This window comes from Triticum aestivum, chromosome 5A, assembly GCF_018294505.1.
Source record: "Triticum aestivum cultivar Chinese Spring chromosome 5A, IWGSC CS RefSeq v2.1, whole genome shotgun sequence".
NCBI lineage: Eukaryota > Viridiplantae > Streptophyta > Magnoliopsida > Poales > Poaceae > Triticum > Triticum aestivum.
Window position 1 is genome coordinate 164556715 of NC_057806.1, and position 10485 is coordinate 164567199.

The 10485-nt window shown below is 44.1% G+C and overlaps 1 long non-coding RNA gene across 3 annotated transcripts; it reads left to right on the plus strand.

Annotated features, from left to right (window-relative positions):
• The first annotated feature begins 2655 nt into the window (after window positions 1-2655).
• Window positions 2656-8329, plus strand: LOC123102720 (uncharacterized). 3 transcript variants are annotated; one of them, XR_006449222.1, is made up of 9 exons: window positions 2666-3072; window positions 3588-3660; window positions 3880-3974; window positions 4635-4708; window positions 4910-5018; window positions 6927-7000; window positions 7465-7694; window positions 7786-8055; window positions 8144-8329. It is a non-coding gene; the product is annotated as an uncharacterized lncRNA (long non-coding RNA). The 3 variants fall into 3 exon arrangements; XR_006449223.1 differs by having other exon boundaries at window positions 2656-3068; window positions 3880-4708; XR_006449221.1 differs by having other exon boundaries at window positions 2657-3072; window positions 3880-4708.
• Window positions 8330-10485: the final 2156 nt, after the last annotated feature.

The following is a 10485-nucleotide window of genomic DNA, read 5'->3' on the forward strand; positions in this document are numbered from 1 at the left end:
AGACACATAAATTATACCAAATAAAAAGAAGCAAATCTAACTTGCCAACTCCAAAATAATTTCACTATTGACATTAAAAATATTTGATTCTACATTTTCATGCTCATAATCCATATACACATTTGGAATGTCCCTTGAACAAATAAAAACAATCTCAATTCTCTTAAACCATAACCCTCTAGTAAAACAGATTCTATTGAAAAGGGGTGAGGTAGCTAAACCTTCAAATATGAACTTGTAATATGATGCTGATGAATAACGGCCCGAATGTCGGTACAACAAACCCTGGGTCTGTTGCCCAGACCGTGCACATGCCCGACATCGAGATTACATCATCCAAGACCAGATCAAGCACAAGAGATCAGTTCTTTGAAGAATCAGAGTGTAGATTAAGAAGACCAAGTCAAGTTAAAGAAGCTAGATACTGCTACCTCTTGAGCACTGTGTTGGATTTCCTTGAAGAGGAAAGGATGATGTAGCAAAGTAGTGTCAGTATTTCCCTCAGTTTTTGAGAACCAAGGTATCAATCAAGTAGGAGGTCATGCACGAAGTCCCTAGTACCTGCACAAATCAAATAACTCCTTGCAACCAATGCGATAAGGGGTTGTAAATCCCTTCATAGTCACTTACGAGAGTGAGATCTGATAGATATGATATGATAATATTTTTGGCATTTTTGTGATAAAGATGCAAAGTAAAATAAAAGAAAAATAAAAAAGCAAAGGAAATAACTAAGTATTGGAAGATTAATATGATGAAGATAGACCCGGGGGCCATAGGTTTCACTAGTGGCTTCTCTCAAGAGCATAAGTATTTTACGGTGGGTGAACGAATTACTGTTGAGCAATTGACAGAATTGAGCATAGTTATGAGAGTGTCTAGGTATGATCATGTATATAGGCATCACGTCCGAGACAAGTAGACCGACTCCTGCCTCCATCTACTACTATTACTCCACTCATCGACCGCTATCCAGCATGCATCTAGAGTATTAAGTTTAAGAAAACAAAGTAATGCCTTAAGCAAGATGACATGATGTAGAGGGATAAATTCATGCAATATGATAAAAAAAAAACCCATCTTGTTATCCTCGATGGCAACAATATAATACGTGCCTTGCCGCCCCTACTGTCACTGGGAAAGGACACCACAAGATTGAACCCAAAGCTAAGAACTTCTCCCATTGCAAGAAAGATCAATCTAGTATGCCAAACCAAACTGATAATTTGAAGAGACTTGCAAAGATAACCAATCATACATAAAAGAATTCAGAGAAAATTGAAATATTGTTCATAGATAGTCTTGATCATAAACCCACAATTCATCGATCTCAACAAACACACCGTAAAAAGAAGATTACATCAAATAGATCTCCACAAGAGAGGGGGAGAACATTGTATTGAGATCAAAAAAGAGAGAAGAAGCCATCTATCTAATAACTATGGACCCGAAGGTCTGAGGTAAACTACTCACACTTCACCGGAGAGGCTATGGTGTTGATGTAGAAGCCCTCCGTGATGGATACCCCCTCCGGCGGAGCTCCGGAACAGGCCCCAAGATGGGATCTCGTGGATACAGGAAGTTACGGCGGTGGAATTAGGGTTTTGGCTCCGTATTTGATCGTTTGGGGGTACGTAGGTATATATAGGAGGAAGAAGTACATCGGTGGAGCAACAGGGGGCCCACGAGGGTGGAGGGTGAGCCTGGGGGGTAGGCGCACCCCCTACCTCGTGGCCTTCTCCTTTACTTCTTGATGTAGGGTCCAAGTCTCCTGGGTCTTATTCGTTGAGAAAATCACGTTCCTGAAGGTTTCATTCCGTTTGGACTCCGTTTGATATTCCTTTTCTTTGAAACCCTAAAATAGGGAAAAAACAGCATCTGGGTTGGGCCTCCGGTTAATAGGTTAGTCCCAAAAATAATGTAGCGACCCGACCTAAGATGGTCAAGTCTCTGTGCTTCAGTGTCATCCCTGGATCGGTAATGCTGACACACACAGGACTCGAAGGATTTATAACAGAGTAGCAATCACACACTTATTACATCGAATGTCTCAAGAGAGAACTCATTACAGTAATGCGGCTTAAGGCCATCTAATACGATAACAGCGGAAGGCTTGGAAGATAAAGTGAGTCCATCAACTCCAACGGCATAGCTGAGCTGCACGGCAACGACCTAACGAACCTTACCCCTCGTCTGAAAAGTCTGCAACATAATACGTTGCAGCCCGAAAACGGGTCAGCACATGGAATATGCTGGCAAAGTAACACAGTAGAGCAAGAACAGAATAATGCTATCACTACATGCATATTTGGCTGGTGGAAAGCTCTACGGTTACAGTTTTGCGAAAAGCCAATTTTTTCCTACAACAAAGGAATAGATTTTTAGTTTAACTATCATGGTGGTTGAACAATATTGAGAAGGTTCCTCCAACTCAATCCCAATTAAAGTGATTAACAATCCAACAATCTAACTTATAAAGGATGAAGGGGTAGGTAGTCACAACGAAGGCATCAAGCGCACGGTACCATGCGAGGGAAAAAAGCCCACCGTATCGCGCCGCGCGTGGGGGTGCAGCGCACCACGCGAAGGAAAAAAAACACCATAGCACGCGAGGTAGAGAGCGGCGCCCCAATCCACAGCGCCGCACCCCTCGCTCCTCCCTCCCTCCCTCCCTCCCTCGTCCTCACCCGCCGCCGCTCCCTAACCCTAGCCCCAATCCACAGCCCCGCGCCCCTCGCTCCTCCCTCCCTCGTCCTCACCCGCCACCGCTCCCTCCAACCACCTCCTCCTCCTTCCGATGGGTCGCCGGATCCGTCGGCCACCCCATGGACTTCGCCTGGAAAACGCGGGCTGGGAGAGAGAGCGCGGGCGGGTGGTAGAGGAGGGTGGCGGGCGCCGACGTCGCAGTCGAGGGGGAGCAGGGCTAGTCGGCCGGAGCTGGAGGCCGGCGCTAGAGGAAGGAGCGGCGAGGAGAGAGGCGCCGGCCATCGGGGACCTCCTAGCCCTCTTCTTCTTGTCGCCATGGCAGGTGGAGCTCGAGCCATCGGTCAGCCTCCCCCTCCCCATGCGTAGGTACCCCCTGCTCCCCTCCTCCTTCCCTTGATTTATCTCTCTCTCCCCCACCCTATCTTCCCCCTTCCGTGTTGCCATGGCCCGTCGCTCCTTCGACCCCGGATCCCGGTGATGCTATCTCCTGTGCGCCGCCTCAATCCACCGCCCTCCCCCGCAGGCTCTTCCGCGCTGGCTTCCACGAGCTGGGTTGTTGCCTCCTCCCCTCCCGTGCACTATCTCAACTTTTCTCCACAAAAATGATGAAAGGCAGCGGCTCAATGCCTCCTTGGAACTCCACCCTGTTTAACTTCTTCCTCTTGATTCCTTCCACTCTAAATTAATTTAGGGTCTGGGTGTGTAGTTTTTATGGTGGGTGTGACGGATCTTGGGGAGGTGAGGAGGACAGAGGTGGGAGAAGGACTGCGAGTCTGGAGAATCTAGGCTGCACATATAAATCCTCTCCATCTTCCTCTCCCCTTTGACCCCTCCCCCCAGTTCTCCAGTAATCTGATTTTGATTTCTTCTGTTTTCGTAAGAACAATGTGTGCAGATCTGTAAAAGAAGAGAAGAGGAAGAATCCCAAGGAAGAGTTTGGTGAAGAAGAATAAGGTGAATTCACCTCTGTCTCAAGCAAAGTCACATTTGTTCCTGCAATTTGATGTTATGATTTATTTTATCCTTGTTTAGATTTGTTTACATGAATGCCAACTACTTTATTTTACTTATATTCCAGTGACTTTTCTCATTTGTTTTTTGTTCGTGATCTGCTCTGCTTGTTTTGGCTCCTTTTAATTGATGCATTATTTTTGTCTATTAATGTGTACCCAGGTGACTATGTGAGTTGCATTGACAGAATCCATGTATTAAGCTGTGGCATTTTTGGCAGCTGCAGCAACCTGACAATTCATTTGTTCTCATACAAGGTAATTTACTTCCCCCCTTTATGTATCATGGATGGATATATGTGCTGGTTGGTTGTCATTACTGAAGCAAGAATTGTTGATGATGACTACCTTCGAGCAGGTTTTTATTGGTTTTTCTTTCTCCATTTTTTGTATGATGTATGGATGTTGTAGGATAAATGTGAATTAACAATACAACAGCTTCCAGAAGTATTTTGCAACTTCAGAAATCCAGGATTATGGTTCTGATGTTAATGACCAGGATGATGCAATAGCCTCTTTTGATTCGTATCTATTTTTTCGATGCTTGAAAGATATACTTGCATCACTTGACTGGAATAATCTAACTTGCGTTTCTCTTTTTTTTTTCATTTCCAGAGAATAATCTAACTTGTGTTTCTCTTTTTTTTTTCATTTCCAGAGTACTTTGCTGCTAGCATAATTGTGGTCCATTTTCTACTCTACTTTTCCTTGATCTATATACATGATTGTCAATTTCCAACTTCTTAGTTACAGAAAAAACAAACAAAATTCAGTTTAGATTTGTCTGCTGTAGGCATTAAAAGATTCATCAGAGCCATCATTCTGAACATTGTTTAAAATGACACCCTATTGCCGTTGGTGCCAAGAACTTGTGATTTATGGCTTATGTCAATTCCATCTTTATATATGCTTGTGAAGTACATGGGGAAGGCGCGCATGGTTGATGATTATGTTCTGGATTGGAAGCCGAAGCAAACTCCGTCAGGTTTCAGGTGCACGCCCTCTGTCTCTGTTTCCGTCTCTATAGCTAAACTTGAGAATTGTACACTTTGGTATATAAAGTTAATCGCTGAGTTTACATGCAGTTATGAAAGTTAGAGCATATACATGCTTGATTTTACTTCCTTTAATACAGGGCATTCTATAATTACTAAGAACTGATTAGTTGAAGTGTGCCTCCCTATTTTGTCCAGATAATTACTTCAGGTTAGGCGGGAGAAATAAAAAGGGTAACCATAGATATATGGTGTAGCATCATGAGGTTCAGGTTCCTGCTGTTGATCAAACGTTGCTTCGGTCGAGGTGGGTTATGCTTGACTATGTTCTTTGTATTTTTGTTCATGGCCTACACTGGTGTTATCATCTATTCTGTTTCAAAAATTTCAATGGCTTAGTTTCATGTCCCAGTACCACTTGAAGTACAACTAAGTACCTTCTGACAGGGCAATAATGTATGTATTTACCTATGGTTATTGTTCCCTATAAGAAACATGATCATCTCACCTTGGTTTCCCCTGTATCTGACTTGGGACAGTTTTATGTGAGATTTGTTTTGCATTTTCTGTGTGTGTGGATGCTTAAGCTTAAGCTTTTGTTATTTGGTTCAGTTAGAGATTAAAGAAGACTGAAATTGAGTCGATGGTGTATATACTTGATATATATAAATGGTCAAAATAAGGAAGTGCTTTTATGAAAGTTAAATATGCAGTTGTCTTCCTGTTTGAATCTTCATTGGTGATTCCAAGTTTGTTGCTTTCCCCAAAAGTGGAGATTTGTAGTACCGACAGAACTTCAACCTATTCAGCATAGATCTTAAATTGACCAGACAATAGTATAATAATTTTTATTTACGGCCTTAGAATTGTATTGCCACAAAAAAATCAGATTTGAAATCGCAAAAAAAGCAGGTTCTTATGCTCATAACAATCCAGGAGATGATTCTGTAGCTTAATGTTTGCTTAATCTTTTCCATCCTTAATTAGTTAAAGGTACTAATTTGGTGATAATTTAAGAATCTTCGGGTAGTAGAGATCATGTAGGTCATTTAGCTCCGCCCACCGGCCGCCGGAGATTAAAGAAGACTGAAATTGAGTCGATGGTGTATATACTTGATATATATAAATGGTCAAAATAAGGAAGTGCTTTTATGAAAGTTAAATATGCAGTTGTCTTCCTGTTTGAATCTTCATTGGTGATTCCAAGTTTGTTGCTTTCCCCAAAAGTGGAGATTTGTAGTACCGACAGAACTTCAACCTATTCAGCATAGATCTTAAATTGACCAGACAATAGTATAATGATTTTTATTTACGGCCTTAGAATTGTATTGCCACAAAAAAATCAGATTTGAAATCGCAAAAAAAGCAGGTTCTTATGCTCATAACAATCCAGGAGATGATTCTGTAGCTTAATGTTTGCTTAATCTTTTCCATCCTTAATTAGTTAAAGGTACTAATTTGGTGATAATTTAAGAATCTTCGGGTAGTAGAGATCATGTAGGTCATTTAGCTCCGCCCACCGGCCGCCGGAGATTAAAGAAGACTGAAATTGAGTCGATGGTGTATATACTTGATATATATAAATGGTCAAAATAAGGAAGTGCTTTTATGAAAGTTAAATATGCAGTTGTCTTCCTGTTTGAATCTTCATTGGTGATTCCAAGTTTGTTGCTTTCCCCAAAAGTGGAGATTTGTAGTACCGACAGAACTTCAACCTATTCAGCATAGATCTTAAATTGACCAGACAATAGTATAATGATTTTTATTTACGGCCTTAGAATTGTATTGCCACAAAAAAAATCAGATTTGAAATCGCAAAAAAAGTAGGTTCTTATGCTCATAACAATCCAGGAGACGATTTTGTAGCTTAATGTTTGCTTAATCTTTTCCATCCTTAATTAGTTAAAGGTATTAATTTGGTGATAATTTAAGAAACTTCGGGTAGTAGAGATCTTGTAGGTCATTTAGCTCCGCCCACCGGCCGCCGGCCAGAGGTGAGTTCTTTTATACCTGTATAGGAGAGGGGGGGTGCTCATATCGGGGCTGCAAATTGGGAGCCTCTGATGTTATCACCATCCCGGTTCCGTTCTTCAGATACGCAGAATCGTTCTTGTTCATTGGTTGCTTGAGGGGAATGTTATTTTCTTGGAGAGACAGAGAGAAATCTCTACTAAATTAGGTGTTGAAGATGTTTTCTTGTGTATGTGTGTTTCAGTGCGAACCCGGATCAGTTGCTGCTCCAAACCAGACAATTTGGAGGATGAACGCGAGTCTCCCAGCGATGCCATGGTTAGCACTGTTCTTTCAGTTGTCTCTGTTTCAAACCATACAATTCATTTAGGCAAAATACTGGAGACACTATCATTCATACTATATTTGGCATGGTAGTGGACAGTCAGAACCTTACGGTCTTGCAACATCCTCAGAATAAATATTCTGCTCCAATCAGGTTCTATGTATATTCTGTTATCCACGGTTTATCTCAGAAACGAGTATTTCATATTACACAAGTGAAGAATCCTTGAGAAATGTTTATGGCAAATGTCAACCGTAAGTCCGCACAAGACATAAGTGATCCCCAAATGGTGAACAGTGCCATTCTACAAAATAAAATGTCTGCAGAACAAAAAGGACCCTGAACAATTTCTGGAATTTTTGTGTTCCTTTATTTGTTACTCCTCTGCACTACATCAATTTTTCCAGGCTCGTTTTGCTTTCAAGTCTGATGCGCGTGTTTTTTCTCATATATATAGGAAGAAGAAAGTATTCGCTCCAGACGTAGATGTCTAGCTTGCCTGTGTGTTGTAACATTAATCAGTGCATCGGGCCCAAAGTTTTCTATCATTGGAACCTTGATGATTTATCTCATTTGAACATAATCTAACCCCTCTGATTTTTTTCAGTACATAATTGTACACCTTCTATGCCCCGCTTAATTGTGTGTTCATTTTGTTAATCAAGAAGCATCTGATTTTATGGCTGGGTATGTTGAAAATATATAAAACCTTTCTTCTTTTGGATAATTTGTTTCCCTTTGACCAATCTTTGTTACTTGCCTACACATCTGTGCATAGCGTGGTGCTCCAGCGCGACCGCTTCGTGTGCTGCCTCGAGTCGCATGGCCACCATGCCCGCGCCGAGGCGAAGGCCGCTGCCACTCTCAACGCCCTCTGCTGCGCACTCTCGCCGGTGGCGTTTGCAAAGCCTTGTTGTGGCGCTGCAAGTGTTGCCCCCCTCCTCCCCAAGGGCAAGGTGAAGGAAGGTGCATGTGTGGTTCTTCAGCAGCTCGCAGCGAGGATTGCTGTGTCCAACCTGCAGAAGTATGCCAAGAAGTTCTCGGAGATGTAAGCCAAGACACATTTTTCTGCCATGATTTCCTTCGGTTGGATTTCGTGGATTTAGGTGTTGAAAAATTATGGGTTGTGGATGCAGGATTAAGGACATGTCCCCGCACTACAACAAGAGATCTGAGCTGTTTGGAAGTTAGTTTAGTTTTTTGTTGTGGATTCACAGCTTCTCACATGTATGATCCTCTTAGACCTTTAGATTTCCAAAGAAACTAAATGAAGATATGGTGGTATGGTCTCAATAGTACAACTTAAAGCCTTTCATGTTTTATATTTTCTTCGAAATTTGCTCTTGAAAAATTATGTATCTATGTTAGATCCGGTGAGAAAAGGCGGCTTTCAAGTAGAGGTTGCTGCAGTGTTGGCCACATTTGGTTTTCGACTTAAGTGTCTAAATATTCTCACAATACTTGGCTCCCTTTCGGCCTTTGCGCCATTGGCGCAACGAGTCATCTAGTATTAGTTAAACATGATGAGATACTTGCGATAACCCAAGTACTAGATACTCAAGAATTCTCCATAACCGGGGACACGGCTAACCATGATTAGATTGTACACTCTGCAGAGGTTTGCGCACTTTTCCCCACAAGACTCGATCGCCTCCGTTGGATTTCTCGCACTACAGGGTGTTTGAGAAATGGATGACCGAGACACAGTCTTTCAGAAACAATAACTCTCTACTCCGGACAGACCATACCAAACCTACATCCCACTACCTGCTGATCTGCCTCTTCAAGAGCTTCACATAACTTACTCAACTATGCTAGAGCCCATAATAGCTTGTGGCTGCACACGGAAGTTTCTAGCATGAATCATCTCAGTTCCCTTTGAGCCTGGTGTAACGCCCCAGATATACTTTCCATATTTGTATCCAACTCTTGCCGTCTCCGGCGCTAAGTTATATTTATTTCTCGGGTTCGGGTCTTTGTCTCCGTGTGTTGTTTTTCTTTTTTCGTGCATCTCTTATCATGTCATCACGTGCATTGCATTTGCATACATGTTCATCTCATGCATTCGAGCATTTTCCCCGTTGTCCGTTTTGCATTCCGACGCTTCGTTCTCCTCCAGTGGTCATTTCTAGTCTTCTTTCGTGTCTGGGGTTTAAACATTTCCGGATTGGACCGAGACTTGCCAAGCGGCCTTGGTTTACTACCGGTAGACCGCCTGTCAAGTTTCGTATCATTTGGACTTCGTTTGCTACTCCAACGGTTAACCGAGGGACCGAAAAGGCCTCGTGTGTGTTGCAGCCCAACACCCCCCAAATTTGGCCCAAAACCCACCAAACTCTACTCCATGTCCTAGAGCGTTCGATCATGATCGTGTGGGCGAAAACCGCACCTCATTTGGACTCTCCTAGCTCCACTTATGCCTATTTATACCCCCTCCATTCGGATCTCTTCTTCCCCCGTCCGAAACCCTAGTTCAAAAAAAAACAGATCAACCCCGCCACCGACGGACGTGTCCGGATCCGACCGGACAACGTCCGCCCCGCCACCGCAGCGAGTCCCGCGCCGCCACGTGGGCGAGGCCCACATCGCCGCCGCCGAGGCCCGGGAGCCCGAGGCCGGCCCTCGCGGCCCGTCTCTGCGCCGCCGCTCCCCGCGCCCGACCCCGACGCCTGCGCCGCCTCCTTCCCCGACGCCGGTGACCGGCGCCGCCGCGGACCGCCTCCCCGCCGCCGCTCGCCTCCCCGGACCGGCGGCGACCGGCCGCCGCGCGCCCGCGCCTCCGTGGCCGCGCCCTCGCCCGCGGCCGGCCCCGCCGGCCACCTCGCCGCCCCTCGACGCCGGCCACCGCCTCCCCCTATGCCGGCGGCCTTGGATCCGGCGCCGACGAACCTCGTCGCGCGCGCTCAGCTACAGTGCCGCCGAACCCGGTCTGGATCTGGATCTGGGGATCCCCCGGTTATCTCGTAACCCTAATTTTCGTGCTATCTTTGACTGCTTGTATCTTCGCAACTGTAGATCCATTTTGGGCATATGGTATATCAAAATCTTCGTCTCGACATGTACATCATTTCATTCCATTGCATCATTTGCATTTGAGGTCATCTTGATGCCCAAAATGCTGTTAGAAGGAGGCTTCGTGAGTTAAATTGCAGATCCGTTAGTTCATCATGCACTTTTGTCATTTTTGCTATGTTTAATTCATGCATGATATGCCTGTGCCCCTTTGGGATGAATTGTTAAGCATTTTGTCTTCTTTCCAGAGGTGCCACCCATGTATTTTAGTTCATGATGCCATATGTCCAGCTTGTTTCCTAGTGATCCGTGCCTCTTTTGAGGATGATCAGTAAGGGAGTTTTTATATTTATGTTATGCTATATCCATCCATGTCTTTGTTGGCATATGTGGAGTGCTCTAGGTTGACTCAATCGAGCTCAACTTTTGCTTCGTTGTTAATCTGGGCAGATCGTCAACTTGTTTG